Below are 22,900 nucleotides of genomic sequence, written 5' to 3' on the forward strand. Positions count from 1 at the left end.
TGCAAGCAGCGACAGTTTTATGAGCACTAAAAAAGCTGCAACACACCACCACTAAATACTAATGACATAAATGGTAGCTGTAATGGCTCCTATTTTTATTACAATACCAAACCTCAGTATATTGCAATTACCTCTACACTCAACCAGACCAAGCCACACTATACAGGAGCCAGCCCAGCGGGAGAGATGTGACCAGCAGTAGAGTTTCCAGGTCAAGCCATTCTGTAGTGCTAAGGAGATGAGGTCAGCTACTGTGGCAGGAATTTCCTCTGAGAGTTCACTGGGCCTGCAAGTCAGAGATCTCCATCAGGAACAGATGTGTCTGGATGTTGAGGTGGGTCTCACAAACCTCAGGTATTGCTTAGAGATGGTTCATAGGTTTTAGCCCTGCCACTCTCTGCCATCCCCCTGAAAAGGAAGCATAGAACGAAGGAAAAGTTGTCAGTACTACCAGGTCCCAGTCCCAATTGAGCCACTAACCTGCTGTGTGACCCTGAGCAAGTCCCTTCCCTCTCTGGGCCTCAGTTCCCCATCGGGAGGGGTGGGACTAAATATCTCTAAGGGTGTTTCCAACTCCAACATTCTGGGACGGACTCTGTGGAAGATTCAAGCCCAAGATGTAGCCATTAATTTTCTGCAGAATGAAAATATATCCACCAGGACATTTTTATGCCTGCTTTTATGAGTTCTGATTTTACACCTTAAAATAATAACATCTTGAATTTATTTTATGGCATTTTCTATCTAAAACACTTTTCTGTCTGTTATGGCAGTCATTCTCAGTGTCCCTGGAGAGCTGAGCCAGACGGGAATTATTCTTTCCATCGTGCAGGTAGGGAAACTGAGGCATGGAAAGAGGAAGGTTATGTAACACACCAGGGCCAACATTGGGATTATAACCCAGGTCTTTATCGGTGGCCTTCTACTAAGCTATGTCTCCACCTCTCCAGTGGCTATCCCTTCCGGAATCTGTGAAAGTGTCACTTTCTTAGTACAGTGAGAAGGAAGACAGAAAGGATCCTTGAAGCAACTCCTCACCAATGCCTTGAACTCCACCAGTGAGGCTTTCTTCATTTGGCTCCTGCTCTGTGTCCCTGGGAGAGGTAGTTTCCCTAAGCAGTTATCCATCACTAGCCTCTCAGAGTGGACTTGTTTACAGGATCACTTTCCCCAGGAGTAGATAGTTATGGGCAAGCTTGGGTGGGCAGTTGTGTGGTACATCAGTTGGTATGGTATATCAGTTCAGTACATGGGGGCATTTTTGGGGAGCAGAGGCCTGAATGGGGGATAGTAGATGGCCAGAGAATATCAGGAGTGGAATGGGCTTGAGAGAGAGAGGACACACCACCCAGTCAAAGGCCAGTCCTCCTTTCATTTGCCCTCTAGGCCATGATCTCTTCTCAGGGTGAGAGGAGGTCCCATTGGCTCAGCTCAGTAGCTGGTACAGAGAAGGTGCTGAGTAAAACAACTTCTCCTGATCATCACTCAACTAAGGTAATTAAAATTTATCTGGAATTAAAAGAGATTGCTAGGACTGGCTGAAAGGTGGTGTTATGGACTGAATTGTATCCCCGCAAATTCATATGTTGAAGCCCTAACCCCCAAAGTAATAATATTTGGCGGTAGGGCCTTTAAAGAGGTAATTAAGGTAAAATGATGCCATAAAGGCAGGGTCCTAATCCAATATGAGTGGTTTTCTTGCAAGAAGAGAGAGATGCTGGAGAGGCACACACAGAGGGAAGACCTGTGAGGACACAGCCAGAAGGTGGTCACCTGCAAGCCAAGGAGAGAGGCCTCAGGAGAAACCAAACCTGCGCACACCTTGATCTTGGACTTCCAGCCTCCAGAAGAGTGAGAAAGTAAATTTCTGTTGTTTAAGGCACTCAGTCTATGGTAGTTTCTTATGGTTGTGGTTGTCTCTCTCAGAGTAAAAGCTGCAGCAGTAACCTTAACCCCACACTAAATGGAGATCTGTGACTTCAGAGGCTGAGGATATAAAATGACAGGGAAAGGCAGACTTGTCTTCAAGAAAGTATCTTAGACATCTCAAAATCTCATGCATGGATGAATAGGATATTGGGAAAACTGCCCAGTAAACTGTAGGTAAAAAGCAGATAATAAAGAGGTGAAAAGCCCCAATACATGATACTTCAGCAAACAAGTATTTACCCCAGTACCACATACTGGGGAGTAGTCACCTGGATGTGGGCACGTTTTTGGTGGGACTTAAGTTGTATCTCCCTTACGGTGTCTGAAATTAAAGGTCCATCTCCTTAGTAAGGCATTGTACTCTGGCATTAATATAGTTGATTGAAGATTTCTGTATCACTTAGGATTTTTTCTTTTTTTTTTGGTAAGCAGCAGAAGTAAACTCTGCCCACATGGCTTTAACAAAATGAGAATCCTGTAACAAAAAGATCCTGTTCACAAGTCTAAGTGTTTTCAGGCAGAGCTGGAAGCAGAAGCTTAAACCATATCACCAGGACATGGTTTTCTTCTGTGCTATCCTTTCAGATCCATATTCCTCTATGTTAGTGTGGTTGTCTCAAGCTCCTCCCTTCTGAGCCCATAATGCCTGCTAGTAGCTCCAGAACATATTTCCTTTCACAGAAGGCAGAGTGGATGGTGCATGATCAAAACACAACTAATGTCCACTCTGATATGACTTTCACAGGTAAATTCCAGGTGACAGCTCCCGAAAAGTAAGAGGAAAAGTAGAGGAAGACAGGTCTGGATGGGCCATGTGCTCTCAGTTGCATGTAACCGCTCACCTGCACTATTGGGAAAATCATCCTATCCTTCAGGATCCAGCTCAGAAGTCACCAGGAAACTTCTGGTTTCAAGTCTGCAATGTAAAGATCTTAGAAATCATCATTCCCATCCTAACAATAAGAAAAAGCTTAAACAAACTGAAAATAAATATATTTTCTTGGATCCATTAGAGAATATTTTTAAGATTGCAGGGCAAATGGATGTCCCAAAATCTGGGGGGACAGGTAAACACAGTGAAAGAGCCAAAATCAGCTTCCTTGGAGCCCAAGCCATTGGAGCCATAAGGTGGTAGGACATTTAAGTGGTAATTTTGGTGACTTGCTAGAAGATAAGTGTGGACTAGTTTGAGAGTAAAAAAATCATGGAGCCAAGGTCTTACAGAGTTCCTCGCATTTTCATGAGTTTTAACTGCAGGAACTCCACCATATCTTCATTGTGAAAAGCTAAGACAAATCCCTCTTATTTCTGGCAAAGAGAGGGAGAAAGCAACATTTTGAAATATGCCCAGTGCATTCTTCATAACAAAGGCCTACTCTCTAGTTAAAAGAACTTTACCAGAGCCTTGTCTCACACAGGCAGGCAGGTGATTACCCAACTGCTGTCCACGATAGCCTCTCTATCTCACCTAAAGAAGGAGAGAAAAAAAGGTAACAAGTCCTTGTGAAGGTCACATCCCGGGAACACAGGTCCACCATAACACTGGATTTAATCAGAAAATTATAGAATGCCTCCCTTCCCCCAGATCTTACCACCACAATAACAGGGCTTCAGTGTTATAATAGTGGGTTATAGCTGAAAGACCTACGAGAATCAGATTTTAATTAAAAAGGAGATTTTAGGAAAACCCTAAGACAACAGGAGACACAAAAAATGATACTAGAGGAATCTGAAGTCCTTGACACCTATGTAAACATTAAATATGGACCATCACCTAGCCAGATTAATACAAAACCTCACTGGTACTAAAGACCTATTTCCCTCAGTTCCTATTACCCAAAATATCATGTCTGGATTTCAACAAAAAATTACAAGACACTATGAAAGGCAGAAGAAACACAGTCTGAAGAAACTAGGCAAGCATCAGTACCAGACTCAGATGTGACACAGATCTGGGAATTATCAGACAAGAAATTTAATATAACTATAATTAATATGTTAAGAGCACTAATGGAAAAAAGTAGACACTGTGTAAGAACAAATGGGTAATGTAAACAGAAAGATGGAAACTCTAAGAAAGAATCAAAAAGAAATGCTAGGGCTTCCCTGGTGGCACAGTGGTTGAGAGTCGCCTGCCAATGCAGGGGACACGGGTTCGAGCCCTGGGCTGGGAGGATCCCATATGCCACGGAGCGACTAGGCCCGTGAGCCACAACTACTGAGCCTGCGCGTCTGGAGCATGTGCTCCATAACAAGAGAGACTGCGATAGTGGGAGGCCCGTGCACCGCGATGAAGAGTGGCCCCAGTTTACCGCAACTGGGGAAAGCCCTTGCACAGAAACAAAGACCCAACACAGCCATAAATAAATAAATAAATGTTTAAAAAAAAAAAAAAAAGAGATGCTAGAAATTTAAAAAAAACTGTAATGGAAATGAAGAATGCATTTTATGGGCTCATCGATAGATTGGACACAAATGAGGAAAGAATCAATGAACTCAAAGATAAGTCAATAAAGACTTAAACTAGGATTTTCCTGGTGGCACAGTGGTTAAGAATCTGCCTGCCAATGCAGGGGACATAGGTTCGAGCTCCGGTCTGGGAAGATCCCACATGCTGCGGAGCAACTAAGCCCATGCACCACAACTACTGAGCCTGCACTCTACAGCCTGTGTGCCACAACTACTGAAGCCCGCGTGCCGAGAGCCCATGCTCCACAACAAGAGAAGCCCCTGCTCGCCGCAACTAGAGAAAGCCTGCACACAGCAATGTAGACCCAACACAGTCAAAAATAAATAATAAATAATTTTTTAAAAAAATAGAAAAAAAGACTTAAACTAAAATACAAAGAGTGAAAAGAATTTTTTTAAAAAAACATAGCAGAATATCCAAGAGCTGTGGAATGATTTTGAAAGATTTAACATACATGTATTGGACTACTAGAAGCCGAAGAAAGAAGAATGGAGCAGAAAAATACTTAAACTGAAAATGGTTGAGAACTTTCCAAAATTAATGACAGGCACCAAGCTACAGATCTGGGACATTCAGAGGAACGTTAGGCGGGATAAATACCAAAAACTCTTCACCTAGAAATATCACATTCAAACTTCAGAAAACAAAAGAGAAAATTTTGACAGAAACCATAGAAAAATAAACATCTTATATATAGAGGAGCAAGGATAAGAATTACAGTGGAGTTTTCATCAGAAATCATGCAAGCAACCTGCAAGTAGAGTAAAATACTTAAAGTGTTGAAAAATCACCAACCTAGAATTCTATATTCAGTGAAATCATCTCCAAAACTGAAGAGGAAATAACGACTTTCTCAGACAAACAAAAACTAAGAGAATTCATTGCCAGCAGACCTGCCCTGTAAGAAATGTTAAAAGAAGTTCTCGGGAAGCAATAAAATTATATAGGTGAGAAACTTAGATCTACATGATAAAAGGAAAAGCACCAGAGAAAAAATAAAGGTAAAATAAAATATTTTATTTTTCATATTTTTAATGGATCTAATAAATAAATGTTCAAATAATACTAACAATGTAACAATGTACTGTATGATTATAGCATATGGACAAATGAAATCAGTTATAGCAATGGGTGGGCAGAACTGGAAATACCCTGCTGTAAAATAACTGCTCTAGGAAGCAGTCGTGTTATTCAAAAGTAGACTTAGATCAGTGGTAAATGTATATTGAAAACTCTAAGGAAACTACTAAAAATTTTTAAAAAGAAGTATAATTAATATGCAAAAAGATGTGAGAAAATAAAATTATATTACATGCCCAATTAAAACCAGAGAAGTCAGAAGAAAATGGGGGGAAAAAAGAACAAATGCAATGAATAGAAACAGTTACAAACAAGATAGATAAATAGATAGGTAGATAGATAGATAGATAGATAGATAGATAGATAGATAGATAGATAGATAATAGATATAATACTTTAAATGTGCATGGTGTAAGTATACAATTAAAAGACAGATGTCAGAGTGAATTTAAAAAACAAGATTCAAGGGCTTCCCTGGTGGCGCAGTGGTTGAGAATCTGCCTGCTGATGCAGGGGACACGGGTTCGAGCCCTGGTCTGGGAAGATCCCACATGCCGCGGAGCAACTGGGCCCCGTGAGCCACAGTTACTGAGCCTGCGCGTCTGGAGCCTGTGCTCCGCAACAAGAGAGGCCACGATAGTGAGAGGCCCACGCACCGCGATGAAGAGTGGCCCCCGCTTGCCACAACTAGAGAAAGCCCTCACACAGAAACGAAGACCCAACACAGCTATAAATAAATTAATTAATTAATTAAAAAAAAAAAAAACAAGATTCAACTGTATATTGTTTAAAAGAAACCTACTCTAAATATAAAGATATTGATAGGTTAAAAGTAAATGGGTTGAAAAAGATATACCATGCTAATACTCATCAAAAGAAAGACAATGCACACTCCAGAACAAGGAAAATCATCAGAGATAAAGAAAGGAATTACGTAATAATAAAGGGGTTAATTCCTCCAAAAAGACATAATCCTTAATATGTATGCACCTAACAACAGAGCATCAAAATACATGACACAAAACTGAAAGAACTGCAAGGAGAAATAGAAAAACCCACTCTTAAAGCTGAACACTTCAACAACTCTTTCAGTAAGTGATAGATCAGGTAGGCAGAAATTTAATAAGGGAAAAAACAGGTAATCTGAATACACCTATATTTACTAAATAAATTTAATCAATAATTAACCTTCGAGAAAGAAAGCACTGGGCCCAGATGGTTTCACCAGTGAATTCTACCAAAGGTTTAAGTAAAAAAAAATCAATTCTCTATAATCTCCTCCAGAAAATAAAAGCAGGGGGAACACTTTATAACTCATCCTATGCGGACAGCATTACGCTAATACCCAAACCCAACAAGGCATTACAAGAAAGACCACAGACCAATAACTCTCATGAGCATAGATACAAAAATCCTCAACAAAATATTAGCAAATTGAATCCAACAATGTACAAAAAGAATTATAGACTACAGTCAAGTGGCATTTATTCCAGGTATGCAAGCCCAGTTCAACATTCAAAAATGAATTAAAATAATCCTCTACTTCAACAGGTTAAAGAAGAAAAACCATATGCTCATATTATGCTCATATCAATTGATCTTGAATAGGCAATTAACAAAATCTAATACCCATTCATGATAAAAAAAAAAAAAAAAAAACCTCTCAGCACATCGGGAATACAGAGGAACTTTCTCAATTTGATAGAGAACATTTACAAAAATCCTACAGCTAACATCATATATACTGGTGAAAAACTGGCTGCTTTCCCCCTAAGAATGGGAACAAGGCAAGGATATTCCTTCTCACCACTCCTATTCAGTATTGTACCGGAAGTCCTAGGTAATGAAATAAGACAAGAATAGAAAATAAAAGCGGTGCAGATTGGAAAGAAATAAAACAGTCTTTGTTTTCCGATATGATTTTCTATGTAGAAAATCACAGAGAATCAATACGAAAACTCATGGAACTCATAAGCAAGGTTGGATGTTACAAGGTTAATATTCAAAAGTCAATTGCTTTCCTATACCCTAGCAATGAACAACTGGAATTTAAAGTTAAAAACACAATACCATTCAAAATATTGTCAAAAAATTAAATACTCGGGTATAAATCTAACAAGATATATGTAGTATCCATACATATACAAAATTCTGGTGAAGGAAATCAAAGATCTAAATAAATAAAGGAATATTTCATGTATGTGGATTGAAAAAGTCAGTATTATTAGGAAGTTAATTCTTTACAACCTAATCTATAGATTCAGTGAAATCTCAATCAGAATTTCAGCAAGCTACTTTGCAGGTATTGATAAACTATTTCCAGAGTTTACATGGAGACAAGCAAAAGATCCAGAATAGCCAACATAATACTGAAAAGAACAAAGTTGGAGACCTGACGCTACCCAGCCTCAAGACTTACTATAAAGCTAGAATAATGAAGGCAATGTGGTATTGGTGGAAGAATAGACACATTAATGGAACAGAATAAAGAGCCCAGAAATAGACCTACACAAATATAGTCAACCAATCTTTGCAAAGCCAAGTCAGTAAAGAACAGTTTTTTCAACAAATGGTCCTGGAACAATTGGACATTCTGATGCCAAAAAAAAAAAAAGTTCTAGACACAGACCTTACATCTTTTCCAAAAATTAACCCAAAATGGATCATAGACCTAAATATAAAGTGCAAAAACTATAAAACTTCTTAAAAAAAACACACACAGAGAGAAGATAATTAGGTGACCATAAGTTTGGTGATGAGTTTTAAATACAGCTCTCAAAGCACAATCCATAAAAGAAAAAATAGTAAGCTGGACTTTTATTAAAGTTTAAAACTTATGCTCTTCAAAAGACACTGTGAAAAGAATGAAAAGACAAGCCACAGACTGGGAAAAAATATTTTCAAAGCACATATCTGATAAAGACCTTGTAACTAAAATATACAAAGAAGTTTTAAAACTCAACAATAATGCAACAAATAACCCAATTTTGAAATGAGTAAATGATCTGAATAGATAACTCACTAAAGAAAATATACAAATAACAAATAAGCATATTAAAAAATGTTCAACATCATTTGCCATTTTGGAATTGCAAATTAAAACAATAGCGTACCATTACACAATTCTTAGAATGGTTAAAATCCAAAAAACTAACAATACCAAATGCTGGTAATGATGCAGAGCAATAGGAACTCTCATTCATTGCTGGTGGGAATGCAAAATGGTACAGCCACTTTGGAAGAAAGCTTGGCAGTTTCTTACAAGACTAAACATGATCTTTTTTTTTAGTATGAATTCTATTTCATCATCATTTTGTTATCCATAGTGTATGACTTTCTCTTTCTTGCTCCTCTCTTACACCCTTCTTTGTCCACCAGAAATAAGTCGCTCCAAGCGGTTTTTTTGTCTTTTGATTTTTGTTTTTTGGCCTCACCCTGCGTCATGTGGGATCTTAGTTCCCAGAGCAGGGATGGAACCTGTGTCCCCTGCAGTGGAAGTGCAGAGCCCTAACTACTGGACAACCAGGGAATTCACAAACTAAATGTGATCTTACCATATGATCTAGCAATTGCCTTCCTGGTATCTACCCAACTAATCTGAAAACTTAAGTCGACACAAAAGTCTGCATACAAATGTATCTAGCAGCTTTATTCATAATTGCCAAAAACTAAAACAACCAAGATGCCCTTCAATAGATGAATGGATAAACTGGTACATCAATATAGTGAAGTATTATTCATCAATAAAAAGAAATGGGCTGTCAAGCATGAAAAGACGTGGAATCTTAAAAACATATTGCTAAGTGAAAGAAGCCAGTCTGAGAAGGCCACATACTGTATGATTCCAATTACATAACATTTTGTAAATGACAAAACTATAGAGATAGTAAAAAGGTTAATGTTTGTCAGAGTTTAAGGGAGAGTAGGGGGAAGGGATGAATATATAATGAACAGTAGATTTTTAGAGAAGTGACACTATTCTGCATGACACTTGAATAGTGGATACATGACATTACACATTTTTTAAAACCCATAGACGTTTACAGCACAAAGAGTGAAACTTAATGTCTGCAAATGTTTTTAAATCAGGAGGTTAGGGGATCACAGGAAGGAATACAGACTGTGACAAGAGAATCTACTTGTATTATAAATGTATGGTACAACCTCAGGGAAGAGGGTGGGGAGCAAAGGTGCTGACCTAAGTAAATTTGCAAATGAATGGAGTCTGTAAAACTAAAGCCAGAAAGAACTTCACATAAGCACTCTACTCTACTTGATAAAGTTATTTCCTATAGGGGTACTGGAGATTAATAATTCTGAAGTCACTATAAATGTATAGTGGAATTGAACAAGTAAGTATACGGAGCTTGGCTGTGGGGAGCCAGATTTTACACTGTTAGAGTGGGAATGTACAGACAAGCAAGGGGAGGAGGCTGGAGTGATCTATCTGGTAATGAGTTAGAGTTGGAGATGTCAGTATGAACTCATCTTTAGTTTAATATAGATACAGATGGTTACATATAGACATACTTACAGATGCCTGTATATATTGAGTTTCGTATACATCATACATTTTCTTGTTCTGTCAGCCAAGAGGCCCTAGAAGAAATGACCCCCGCCCCCAATAGCAGTGAGCCCACAGAATATCCACATCTTGGTTTCTAATATCATGCTCCAACAAAAGGAACCAGTGCTCCTTAAAGAAATGGCTGATTCTAGGACTAGGGCAAGAAATGTCCAAGAATATCTTATCCTATAGTGCCAAAAAAGTGAGGAAGTTAAAAAAAAAAAAAAACTACATCGAAAGGGGTATGTCAAGGAGATAGGAGCCAACCAAAAGAGCTTCTCATTGTCTAAAGCAGAAACCATTCGGTCAATAAAATAGTGTTGGATTATAACCCAAACTATAAAATAAGAATCCATGAGTCCATACTGATATACATAAAAGACTGAATAAGTAAATGAGGGAAATCTCCCTTTCAGAGGAATTCCAAAAACTGTATGTAGATACTTAGCTCTCAAGGAGAGGAAGAATAACTTCCCACCATTTCAATGTGGGCTGCACAGATTGACTTCCTTCCAAAGAATACAGTATGGCAAGGGGAGGGAGATTAACTTTACTATGGAGATGCCTGGCAAACACTGCCTCAGCCAGATCACTAAGGTCAGTAGCAACAGTGATAAATTACGTTGATGGTATGTACCCTTGATATAACGTGATGAAAATGTCATTTTATTTCTGTGGTCTTCCCCCCCAAACCCGTAACTCCACTCCAATCATGAAAAAAAATATTAGACTAATTCTGGGAAAAGGACATTCTACAAAATACCTGACTAGTACTTCCTGAAACTGTCATCAAAACGAGGAAAGTTCTGAGAAACTGTCACAGCCAGGAGGAGCTTAAGGAAACATGATGACTAAATATAATTTGGCATTCTGGATGAGATCTTGAAACAGAACAAGACATTAGATAGAAACTAAGGAAATCTGAATGAAACATGGACATTTGTTAATAATCATGTGTTACTATCAGTTTGTTACCTGTGATAAGTGCACCACACTAATGTAAGCTGTTAATAACAGGGGAAATTGGGCAAGGGGGTATAGGGGAATTTTTTACCAACTTCTCAGTTTTTCTGTATATCTAAAGCTGTTCTAAAAAATATAATCTAATAAAAACAAGACTACCTCCTCCCGGAAGCCCTCTGCTTCCTCCAAGACCCCATGGGATTTGGTCCCCACATCATGGCCCTGAGAGCATTTCTCCAGGCCTATCCCCCGCCAGTCCCTAAGCCTTCCCACAGCACCAACGCTGCCGTCCTTAACTTTGTAACCCTGCAACCATCCGAAAAGGGGAATTGCATCTTCTGAGAACTGTTTGGAGACAACCAGCTATGCTTGCATGCAGAGGTTCTGGTCTGTTCCAGAAAGAGCCTGGTGCTATGGCCTATTGCCTTTCCTCTGGAGACTGCTGTCTTCAGTAAGGGCTCCTTGTGTTCCGTTGACTGGGGTCTCTCTTCAGAGGCAGGGGACATTTTGATCACTCCAGGACAAAGCTCCAGGACACTCGTCTCTGGGGCTCGGGGGCCCTCTTTTCTTCAGTGGGAATCAGTGGCTTAGAATCAGGAAGGTCGGCTTTAGTCTGGGTTGTTTACCCCACCTGAAGCAATGGAGTGGTTCTATTTTTAAAGCCCTTGGTTTCTCTCTGTCTTGCTCAGAAGGTGGCAGGTGCTCCAGGCCTCTGCTTGGGATAAACGCTCTGTCTTTCGCGCTTCCCTCTGTCCTCACTTTTATGCCATCGCCAATACCGTCCTCCCCCTGGTGCTGTCAGGGGAAGCTGGGCTTGTAATTCTTCCAGGAAAGCCTTTAGAAAGAAAGAAATTAAGTTCTATCAAAGTCTCAGGTCTGAGTTGTGTGTATGTTGAGAGGCGTAGGCGTAGGTGAGAGGCGCTTAACAGGACTCCCTTCTGTGCCTCAGTCATCTCCCTCCCCTCCCCCCCAACCCCATGATAACGTAGCCTCTTGTGGATATTAAGCTTTATTAGGCGACAATAGGAGCTAATCAAACAAGTCCCAGTATGAGGTGAAGCCCACCCTACCAGAAGCCAATCATAGCAGCAGCCTTGAGAGGGGAGATTTGGCTGCAGGAACACACACACACACACACAGCAACGGTTTAAGTCTTCGTAGCATGGTGGCACTTCCTAAGAGCTTTCCCCTGCACTGTCTGCATGTTTCCCCATCAGCCTATTCATCTCAGGGCTCTTGACCTACCTTAATGCCTATGAGGCCTGAGTTTATGCCTCCAACTCAGACTTGCCCTCTGGCCTCCAGACCCTCCTATCTAGCTGTCTATTTGGTACTGACACATTATATCTCAAATACAACACGTCCCCCACTGAGCTCACAACCCTCCTGCCCCTGGATCTCACTCTCCAGGAGAGCCAATGCTGCCCGTCTTACTATAGAATAACCAGAAATTCTGGAGAAATCAGAAACCACACTTGGTGGTCTCTCCCTCACCTCTGTGTCCTAATCCATCACTAAATCCTAAATACCTCTTAAATCCATCTACTGGTCTCCAGCTTTGCTGTCCCTGCTCTAGTCCCAGCTGCCTTTATCCCTAAGCCCTGTGGCTGTCACAGCCTCGTCACTGGACTGCTGCATCCTCTCCTGCCCCCCTCCAGGCCTTCTCCTCCCAGTAGCCGCCCTGACATTCCGAAAGTGTAAAGACAATTGTGGTTGAAACTTTGAACGGGGACCCATCGCTCTCAGAATGAAGACCCGAATCCTTGCCCTGGCCTACCAGGCCTCACAGGATCTGGCCCCTGCCACTCTCCAGCCTCAACTTGACCCCGCACTCCTCCCTAAATGGGTGTGACATTGGCCCTCCCTCAGTCCTCAGATTCATGATGTTTCCCACCTGGCGGTTTCACACACGCTGCTCCTTCTGTCTGGAATGCTTTCTCCCGTCCCCAACATTGGCCTAGCTCATTCCTAGTCAAACTTCAAGTCTCAGCTCAAAGTCAAACCCCCTCATAGCTCACAGTTCCCCAGGCAGGCAGGTCCTCCAGAGCCCTTATCACTCTATTCATGCAACTCTGAATGATGCTTGGACTAAGGTATCCCCAGCTGCACGGGAACAAGGAGGTATCTATTTGGTTCACTCTGTAATCCCAACACTAGAGCAGTGTCAGACTCCAACCAGGCTCATAACTGGTTTTTACTTGAATGAGTAGACCCTCCCAACAACCCTAAGAAGTAGGTTTTTATTATCCTGCTTCCTGCATAGCTCAGAGACACTCTACAACTTACCCAGGTCATACAGCTCCTTGCAGAAGAGCCAGAATTTAAACAAGGTCAAGTTGCCCCTAAAGCTCTTGATCAATATTTTGTCCTGACCTGTCCCTCTGTGTTTATGGGACCTATGGGCCAGGAAGTCCCTGAGGCTTCTTTCCTCCTGACCAGGCACTACCCACATTGGAGGAGAGGGCCTCTCCCAAGTCTGGGCCTGGGGAGAGGGAGAGCACGTGAATCCCTGCTTTCACAGCACCCACACACGCACACCCCTCCTTTCGGGCAATAACTAACATTGATTGAACTGAGTGCCTACTGTATGCCTGGCACTATTTTAAGTGCTTTACATATGTTCATTTAATTAATGAAGAAGGCATTATTATTATTCCCATTTTTCAGATGAGAAAACTGAAGTCCAGACAAAAATAGATAAATAACTTGCTGAAAGCTACACCGTGGATCATGGCAGAGCTGGGATACAAACCCAGGCAGCCTGGCCCCAGAGCCCACACTTCCAGCTACGCTTCATCCTGAGGAGCTCTCGTGGCTGCGTCATCTGCAGGCTTGGTGTGGACAGTCATGATGTTCGGTGCTCCCCTAGATGAGGGGTGAGCTTGTGAGATAATCCTCTCTCCAGGGACATTAAATGTTGAGTGACATGAGAGTGGAAACTACTACTACCCATGTACCCTGGAGGTGGGCTCCCAAAGGGACTGTCATCAGGGCTGTCCCACTTCCTGGCTTCTTCTGAGTCTAGTTCTCCAGGCTTCACTTCCATTCTGTGAGCTGCCATAAGGCATATGAAGAAACTCCTCTTCTGCTTACCATAGCCAATTTCTGTTCCTTACAACTAAAGTGTCCTAGTAGACACTCTCCAGAACTCCAGGCTCAAAGCCTGTCACGGGGACAGCTGAAGGAGCTGCTGGAAGGTGGGCAGGGGCCTCCAGGACCAGGTCCGGGAGTAAGGGTGAGGGAGGGAAGAAGCTGATGCTTGCACCTCAGGGGGCAGGCAGCCCCAAGGATGGCAGTGGGCAAGAAGGGACAGCAGACACGGTGGCTTTGGCAGGGTCAAAGTTAAAATGACACAAGTCAGGCGGGCAGGCTCTCCAGCGGGTACAGTTTGTACAAGGGCTCTCGTGAGGCTGCCTTCATTATCAGCGCAGAAGCTGGGCAGAAACACTGTGTGCAGCTATGCATTGTTACCACTAAGTGAAAGTGAAGGATGCGGTCACCAAACAGCCTCGCAGGCATCCCGCTGAGAGGCGGGCGTGTTAGCCCAAAGGGGCAGGATATCGCTCCTCCTGCAAAGCGAGCTGATGCTAATTACACTCCTCAGATGATCTCCCCCAGTATTATAAAAGTAGCAGCCTTTGTATAATCAGATTTCACTCTGGGAAATAATAAGTAACCCTGCTCCGCCCCCACTTTCCACGCCACCCTAAAAACCACACACAAGCACAGAGGGAAGGATGAGATGCTGATTCAGCAGACGTTATGCACTACCTCCATGCCAGAGCCCAGGCCAGGTGTTGGGAGCAATGGTTTGCAAACCTGGGCAGCACATCAAAATCACCCATGGGACTTGTAGCAACACAGAGCCCCCAGACCCAGCCCAGAGCTACTGAATTAGAATCTCCAGGGGCAGGAAGTGGCAGGTGAACTTTACATAAGCTCCCAAATGAAAGGTAAATAAGGTCAGAGAAGCAGTCAGGAAGTGTGGGCTGGGGTGGGGGACAGAAAAATAGTTTAGATTTTATTCTAGAAGAGCAGGGAACCCATTTGGAAGTTTTAGTAGAGAAATGCCATGATCTGACTCACCTCTTAGCAGGACCATTCTGTGGCTGCTTTGACCATGTGTGTTTGTAGATGTAGGGCAGCAAGAGGGCCAGCTGGGAGACAAATTGGGTGACTGCAATTGTTCCAGGGAGAGGCTGGTGGTCTGGATCAGCTGACTGTTGGATTATTTTGAAGGTAAAGTGATAGGGCTTGCTGATGCATTAGAGGTTGGGTATAAGAAAGGAGTAGTCAAGGGTGATGTCAGGGTTTCTGGTCTGAACTACCAGAAGAATGGAGTGGCCATAACTGAGACGGAAAAGGCTCTGACAGGAGCAGATTTGGGGAAAGATAAAGGGACCCATTTTGATCATGTACATCTGAGATGCCTGTTAGCTATGTGAGTGGTGAGTTGGGTATAAGAACCTGGGGGTGGAATTGGAGATGGGTGGCCCTTGACTTTCTGTGCTAGCTTTCAGTTTTAGTTTGGAAATCCTCCTACACACACATACACACTCTCTTTATCCTTGATGCTTCAATGAAGTGCATTTCACATTCTGACCTCACAAGGGGGATAAGACTTAAGCTGACCAATCAGAGCCTGCATTGCCTTTCCATTGAAATTGATCTAGAGATTGGCATGTGACTCCTTTAGGGCCGATGAGATGCCATGAGAATTTTGCAAAGACTTCTGGGTAGAGGATTTGAAGGGTTGGAGCTTCTGCAGCTATACTGTGACTGTGAGGAGTGAAAGGGGCTGAGCACAAGAGAGAGGGAAACAGAGACCAGGCACCGGTGATCAAATTATGCCTGAAGCAATCTCTATCTCTCATGCTTACCTTGTCTTATGAGAGCCGCCAGTAAATTCTCTTTCCAAAAAAGTCTCATTTGATTCTGATATAACACATCTGTGGACAGATATTTAGGAATTAGCTGTGGGATATACATGATCCTATACCATTGCTTTTCAAGTATCATCTGTAGTGAGTTCATCATGTAGAATTTTGCAAAGATTATTAGAATTGAAAAATTCTTTTAAAAAGTCAATTCTAAAAAGCTTATTAAAATCGGAAACCTCAATCCCCAACCCAGATTTAGAGAATCAGAATCTGCATTTTAACAAGATCTCCAGATGATCTGAATCCACAAATAAGCATTCATAGGCCAAAAGGAGCTTGTGCTCTTCCTGGGAGAAAAAGATATCTTTGTGATATAAATCAATAACAATGCCAGGGTGCATGGGCATTGGCAAAAATTGCCTCCGGAGCAATAATAACAACTGCTATTTACTACGTACTTACTATGTTCTTTGCTCTGTTAAATCTTTCATAGTTATTACCTCATTCATGCTAACAGAATTAGACATTATTAACCCCTTACTTGAAGTCACACTTCCCTTACAGGAAGTGGCTGTGGTGGTGAACATCTCTTGCCTTTGTTCACCTCACCTCCATTCCCCCTTCATTTGTACCAGCTGCCCCCAGACAGGCCTGCTTCTCCCCATCCCAACCCCACCCTCAACCTGGCTCCATGCCTGGCCAGTTAGCTCATTTCATTCCTCTGCTCAGGGAGACTGGTTCTGGGAATGCACCTGACAAGTCAGTCCAATATTCATCAGCTCTGGAATTTTTTCTGGAACTGTGGAGAAACAAATGCTCTCTTTCTAATGGGGAAACTAGACAAAATGTGGGTCTGTTATTGCTGCCACAGTTGGGGGCCTGGAAGTGAATCCAGATGTAAAAAGAGGCAGATTTCTAATGACATTGCTTAAGTGCCTGGATCAGCCACACCTAAATTTAATTATCCTTGGATTTTTTTTTTTCTTTTTTTGAATGCAATCCAATAAATTCTTTTGGGTGGAAGGTACTAAGGCCAGTTTGAGTTGGGTTTCTATAATTTGAAACCGTAAGGGTCCTGATGAATATAGCAACAAAGGCAGCCCTCAAAACCAGCTCTGCTTAACCCAAAGCTCATTCTCTTAACCAGTGCCCCATACTCTGCCATATAAAGGAGGGTGAAACCCAAAGGTCACGAAAATTGACTTGGACCATAAGGAGTTCACAGTGGTGCAGGAGGGAGAGGATTAAATCAAGTAGAACAGACAGCTGAGTTCCTTGCCCTAATTTCCTATCCTTCTCTGTACTATGCTCCCTTCAGCTGAACTGCAGGCAAGGCTGGCCCCCTGCCTGGGTTTTTCTACTGGACCTCTAGAACAGAGCTGGTGCTGGGCATGCGGGCAGCGTTGCGAGGTAGATGTTGTTGAATAAATGTATGATTGACAACTCCAGGCTAGCTGGGTATTTCTGGGGTGGATATTTTGCAGTCTGAAGATACGTGTCTTTTTTTCTACAGCCTTAGATCCACGTTGCTGCCATTTCTGCCCACAGTGCTGCCTCCTCCCGTCTCGGAGAGAGTCGAGAAGCTGCCTTCTCTCTTGTGCATGTGATTCTCCAGCCTTCCTTCTCCTTTCTTAGTCCCCACTCGCTGCCCACCTCTGCTCCAAGCAGAGTTACAGTTACAGGAACGGCACCCTGGCTGCTTCCCACCTCTGCCCTAGACCAAGGTCTCTTTTCTCCTTGTTCTCTTGTTCCTGCTTGACTGTTGCAGGATAACTTCAGTGGGAAAAATTCAATAATTCACAGCTCACTTCAGTTCTCCCTAGCCCACCACATGGTTAGCTGAATTAAGCAATTTTAACAATAGACATTAATAAGCAAAAAAAACACAAACCATTCATTGGGCCTGTAGATAAGAGACCAATTTTCCAGCCCCCATCCTTGACCCCATGACTTCCAGCCTGCTTCCCCTCTGGATGGATATGCCTTCTGGTGGGTGAAGTGTTTAATGGCTCCCCTGAGCTTCTGAGGAGAGAGACCAATGAGAAGACGACTCTGCTCTGATGGATCATGATTGGATGGCTCATTTGCCATTCAGTTGTTTTGTATATTAATCCCACCCCTACCATTCTAGGTTCTGTTCCAAACTCCGGGGACAAAGCAACACCCAGGACAGACCAGGTCCCTGTCCCCAGGGAAGGAGAGAAACAGCAAACAAGCAAACAGATAAATGAGCATTTCAGGGCAATGAAATAGAGCTCAACTGGTAATAAAGGAAGTGCCTTGGTATCAGAGACAGTAATCAGAGATGGCCTGCTGAGACCTGAGAGAGAAGGAAATAGCCCCAGAAGATCAACCTGTGCAGAGGTTCTGAGACAGGAGAGAGCTTGGTATATTCTAGGAGCTGACGGAAAGCCAGAATGAGCTTGTCTGCAGTAGAGGAAAGCGATAGAAGCTTGTAGAGGTCAGCTGGGGCCAGATGAGGGAGGCCCAGCCAGCCACAGTAAAAAGTCACAGCGCACTGTGGAGGCACTAGGTGGTTTCATGCGGTGTGGTTTGGTTTATGTTTTGAGAAGCTCACTCTGGCTACTGAGGGAAGAATGAACTATGAGGGGCCCAAAGAAAATCCATGTCACAGCTCTGAAAGCTAAGTCACCAGGTGGCTTTCTCTGAAGGCTGGGGCTGGAAGGCAGGATTCTGGTGACAGATTTAGGCTAGAAACTCAGACATGAAGACCCCAACTGCCGCCCAGAGAATCTTGCATCTCATAGACTTCTGGTTGAAACGGGATCCTATAGAGGTCGCATCTGGAGGTCCTGTGGTCTCGGTCCTGGGGGAACAGGCTTGTTTCTGCCCTCAGCCTGGACCCCAACTTCTTATGCCAGAGACAGGGACACATTTAGGCAATCAAGGAAAACAGCTGCAAACTTCACAGCCTCAAAGAGCACCGCTGTCACTCAAACTGATGCCGGAGATGATTTAGGTGGACCTGGCAGGCAAGGTCCCACTTGGGAAGCACAGAGAGCCCCGAGCGAACGAAAGGAAAAGCAACAGATACACAGATGCCACATGAAGGCTGAGCTTCGAGCCCACACCCACAGCTCAGTTGGTATTGCTAACATGCCCTCTCCCTTGGCATCTTCAGAATAAGTGAATAATCTGTCTACCTGAAATGAACTTCTCCAAAAAGAAAGAAAGAGAGAGTGAGTGAGCATTTGGAACATTGCTGAGACTTAAAATGACCAACTTTGATCAAGATGAGTTAAGTAAAATTGTAGGCTCCTCATCAGCTGCATTTTAAGTCCATATTTGGAGCCATTCAGTCATTATAAAATCATCTGGACTTCTCAGTGGAAGTACACATTGGGGAGTTTATTTCTGAGCCTCTCAGAATACCAAGGAGAGTCTGTCCAATACAGGATCTGGGCAGAGCACACAGCTCCCTTTTAAATGAGGATGACACGATGCCCAGTTGCCTCTCCATTTAATTCCCTCTCCCCTCTGTGCAAGTTTCCCTGGAAGCATGCAGTAATTTCTGAGGATGGAAGAAAGGGCTCTTGGAGCCTCACCTGAGGAAGTAGGTTGCTGCTGGCTGGCAGAGTATTCCAGAGAACTCTCTGTTGGGCTGAACACCCAGCTGGACACTGGGTCTGAGGAAGGAGGGGAATTTGGGGGAATCCTTGACGTTCTTTAGAGGAAACCAACTGAGCCCACTCCACCTCCATGGTCTGCAGCAGAATCCAAAACTGTGAGGGGATTTCAGGGGTCATTCTGCATTTAGCTAGAGCAAAACCCCAGAGAGCCCATGTCCAGCCACAAGCCAGGGTCTGCTGGGGAAATACCAGCTCCCTCACTGACCAATGTACTGCGCAGCTACTGCTTACACCTGGCTTCTCTGCTGGCACCATGGAAAATCCTGCTGGGCTTCGCCAGCTGCTTGGCACCATCACCAGGGGTTTCAACCCCACCCATTGCCACAGACCTAATGGCTTGATCCTGGATTAAGCAACCAATCGACCAATACTGAATCATGTTATTAGGTGTTGCCCTTTAAGGAAAATAAAATATGGTCCCTACCCTCTAAGGAATTGCCCATATGTTGGGGCCGGGGAGGGGCAAGCAGCATGCAAGAAAAACTTGTATTGTAAGGTCAACTCCAGACTGCTGGTACAATCCAATTTCACTCTAAAATAAATGTGGCGGCCATCATCAAAAACCTACAGACAGTAAATGCTGGAGAAGGTGTGGAGAAAAGGGAACCCTCCTGCACTGTTGGTGGGAATGTCAATTGATACAGCCACTATGGAGAACAGTATGGAGGTTCCTTAAAAGACTAAAGATAGAACTACCATATGACCCAGCAATCCCACTACTGGGCATATGCCCTGAGAAAACCATAATTCAGAAAGAGTCATGTACCACAATGTTCATTGCAGCTCTATTTACAATAGCCAGGACATGGAAGCAACCTAAGTGTCCATCGACAGATGAATGGATAAAGAAGATGTGGCACATATATACAATGGAATATTACTCAGCCATAAAAAGAAACGAAATTGAGTTATTTGTAGTGAGGTGGATGGACCTAGAGTCTGTCCTACAGAGTGAAGTAAGTCAGAAAGAGAAAAACAAATACCATATGCTAACACATATATGGAATCTAAAAAAAAAAGATTCTGAAGAACCTCGCAGCAGGATAGGAATAAAGATGTAGATGTAGAGAATGGACTTGAGGACACAGGGAGGCGGAAGGGTAAGCTGGGACAAAGTGAGAGAGTGGCATGAACATATATACACTACCAAACGTAAAATAGATAGCTAGTGGGAAGCAGCCAAATAGCACAGGGAGATCAGCTTGGTGCTTTGTGTCCATCTAGAGGGGTGGGATAGGGAGGGTGGGAGGGAGACAGAAGAGGGAGGAGATATGGGGATATATGTATATGTATAGCTGATTCACTTTGTTATAAAGCAGAAACTAACACACCATTGTAAAGCAATTATACTCCAATAAAGATGTTTAAAAAATAAATAAATAAATGTGGCTGTTCATGGGGTTAGTGGGGATCTCAAGAAGTGTACAAGGTCAAGCCTGCAATCCAGAATCCCACAGTCCAAAGTACCATAATTCTTTATTCATTTGTTCAGGAAATACTGTTCATGCTGACTCTATTCCAGGCACTGTGCTAGGCACTGAGAATGTAACTGTAACTAAGGCCAATAACAAGGTAGATACTTTCGTGGAGTTCACATTCTGGTGGACCAGACAAATACACTCGCCATGCAACCAGTAATCCCTCCCTCCTTCTGCCCACCCATTCATGTGTTCACTCACTCATGCATTCAGGGAGCATTTATAGCGCATCTACCAGCCCTGGCACTGTGCCAGGCTCTGGATGCCTTGTGGGAAACCACAGATGATGACTGATGCCCACAGAGCTTAGAGTCCAACAGAATTGTGGTGAGGGTGTGACCTGAATAGGAGAGTTCAGGTGGTCAGCAGAGGGCCAGGCCCTTATGGGTGGGGTTCAGAGAGGACTTTGCCGATGAGGTGGAGCTCAAGGTCAGATTGGAGCCTTCCCCTGCTCTCTCCCTCTGCATCTCCTCCCTGACCTCTTCAGAGTTGAGCAAGATGAACAAAGACCTCCCTAGGCTCTGGGCTATGGCCACACACCTGGAAGTTCTTTCTTTATAATCATAAAGTTCTCCTTCCTGCCTTCAGCTGCACAGGGTCTCCTCACTGCTGCCAGAAAATGTTTGCCCGGTGTGAAGACCTAGCAACAAATCCAAACACCAACCCACACATCTAACCATGGCCTCTTCCTCGCTGCCCCTGCTCACTGCTATCCCAGGGTCAAAGCTGGGACTTCCTGGGGACAGGCTGAGTGCAGAGTGAAATAGGAAGAGGTGAGAGTAAGTGCAGGTGCCCGGGAAGGTTTCCCTGACAGCACAGGGTCTGGAAGAACTTCCACATCAGCATTCCTTTCAGTGATGGGGGTGCATGCAGGACTGAGAGGTCCCCTGAAGGGCAGTTTCACTGGTTGGGTCCATAGCCTGCAATTGTGCCAGGCACAGTTTGCTTTCACTCCTGACACAATCACAGGAGCCCTGCTCTGGACCTGACACCGCAGAAGGCACTGGGCCAAGCAAGATGAAGGGATGCAAGGGGCTCACCCTCTAAATGGACACAGATATGTAAATAGTGCTCGTAACCAATGGAGAAGCATGCAAACTGAGTATTCATCCACAGTGGTTGATGCAAATATACGAGCAACAGGGATGGAGCTGAAAGACACTTACAGGGTAAAATTCCCCTGTTCTCATGATTAACTGGAGGTGGGTGGGGAGATGAATGTGCAGGGGAAACAAAGGACACAGGATCCTAATTCACTCGTTCTGTGTCCCTTCCCCTCTCTGGTTTCAATTTTCCTATCTGCTTGATGTTCCTTTAAGTCTTGCTTCTGTGATAGTGTGATGCCCCCGGTATCCATCGCTCCTCATTGTTGCTAGCGTTTATTCAGCACCTACTGTGTGTCAGGCAGTGCTGAGTATTTTTTATGCCTTTTAGCAACCACCCTGCTGTGAAAGGCATTATTGTCCCCATTTGAAATACGAGCAAACTGAGGCTCAGATAGAGTGTGGATGTATTTTCAATGAGGAGCCCTGTGCAAAGAGGCCAAGGGACCTTTGTCATCACCCCGGGAAAGCTTTTCTTTCCCACTGAATTGGCTCAAAGGGAGTGTACCTGCACTTTCCCTCCCAGCTTGACCTTCCAGTTCAAGGGCACCGCTGACCTCCCCAGACTCCGTAAAAAGTTTCACTGTTTTGTTTGAAAGCTAGCAGGGATGACACGGACTCAGCCAAACGCAGCTGGGAGTTGGGGGGCGGGGTGGGGGGAGGGGAAGACAGGCTCACGGACGGGTTGATCAGAAATGTTAGATCACCTGGAGGAAACCCCAGACATCTAGCCCACCCCTTGCATTTGGGAGTTGAGGAAAATGTGGTTCAGGCTGGGAA

General features: G+C 43.5%; 1 long non-coding RNA gene across 1 annotated transcript in view; it reads right to left on the reverse strand.

Moving 5' to 3' along the window:
• The window catches only part of LOC309648903, a 35,730-nt gene extending 12,830 nt beyond the window's left edge, over window positions 1–22,900 (reverse strand). Inside the window, exons 1-2 of the long non-coding RNA XR_014256852.1 lie at window positions 15,890–22,900; window positions 11,641–11,844 (exon numbers count right to left, since the gene is read on the reverse strand). This is a non-coding gene — a long non-coding RNA (uncharacterized lncRNA). The remainder of the gene's footprint in view (window positions 1–11,640; window positions 11,845–15,889) is intronic.

Source organism: Balaenoptera physalus (genome assembly GCF_965194825.1).
Source record: "Balaenoptera physalus genome assembly, chromosome: 19".
In the NCBI taxonomy this organism is placed as follows: Eukaryota; Metazoa; Chordata; class Mammalia; order Artiodactyla; family Balaenopteridae; genus Balaenoptera; species Balaenoptera physalus.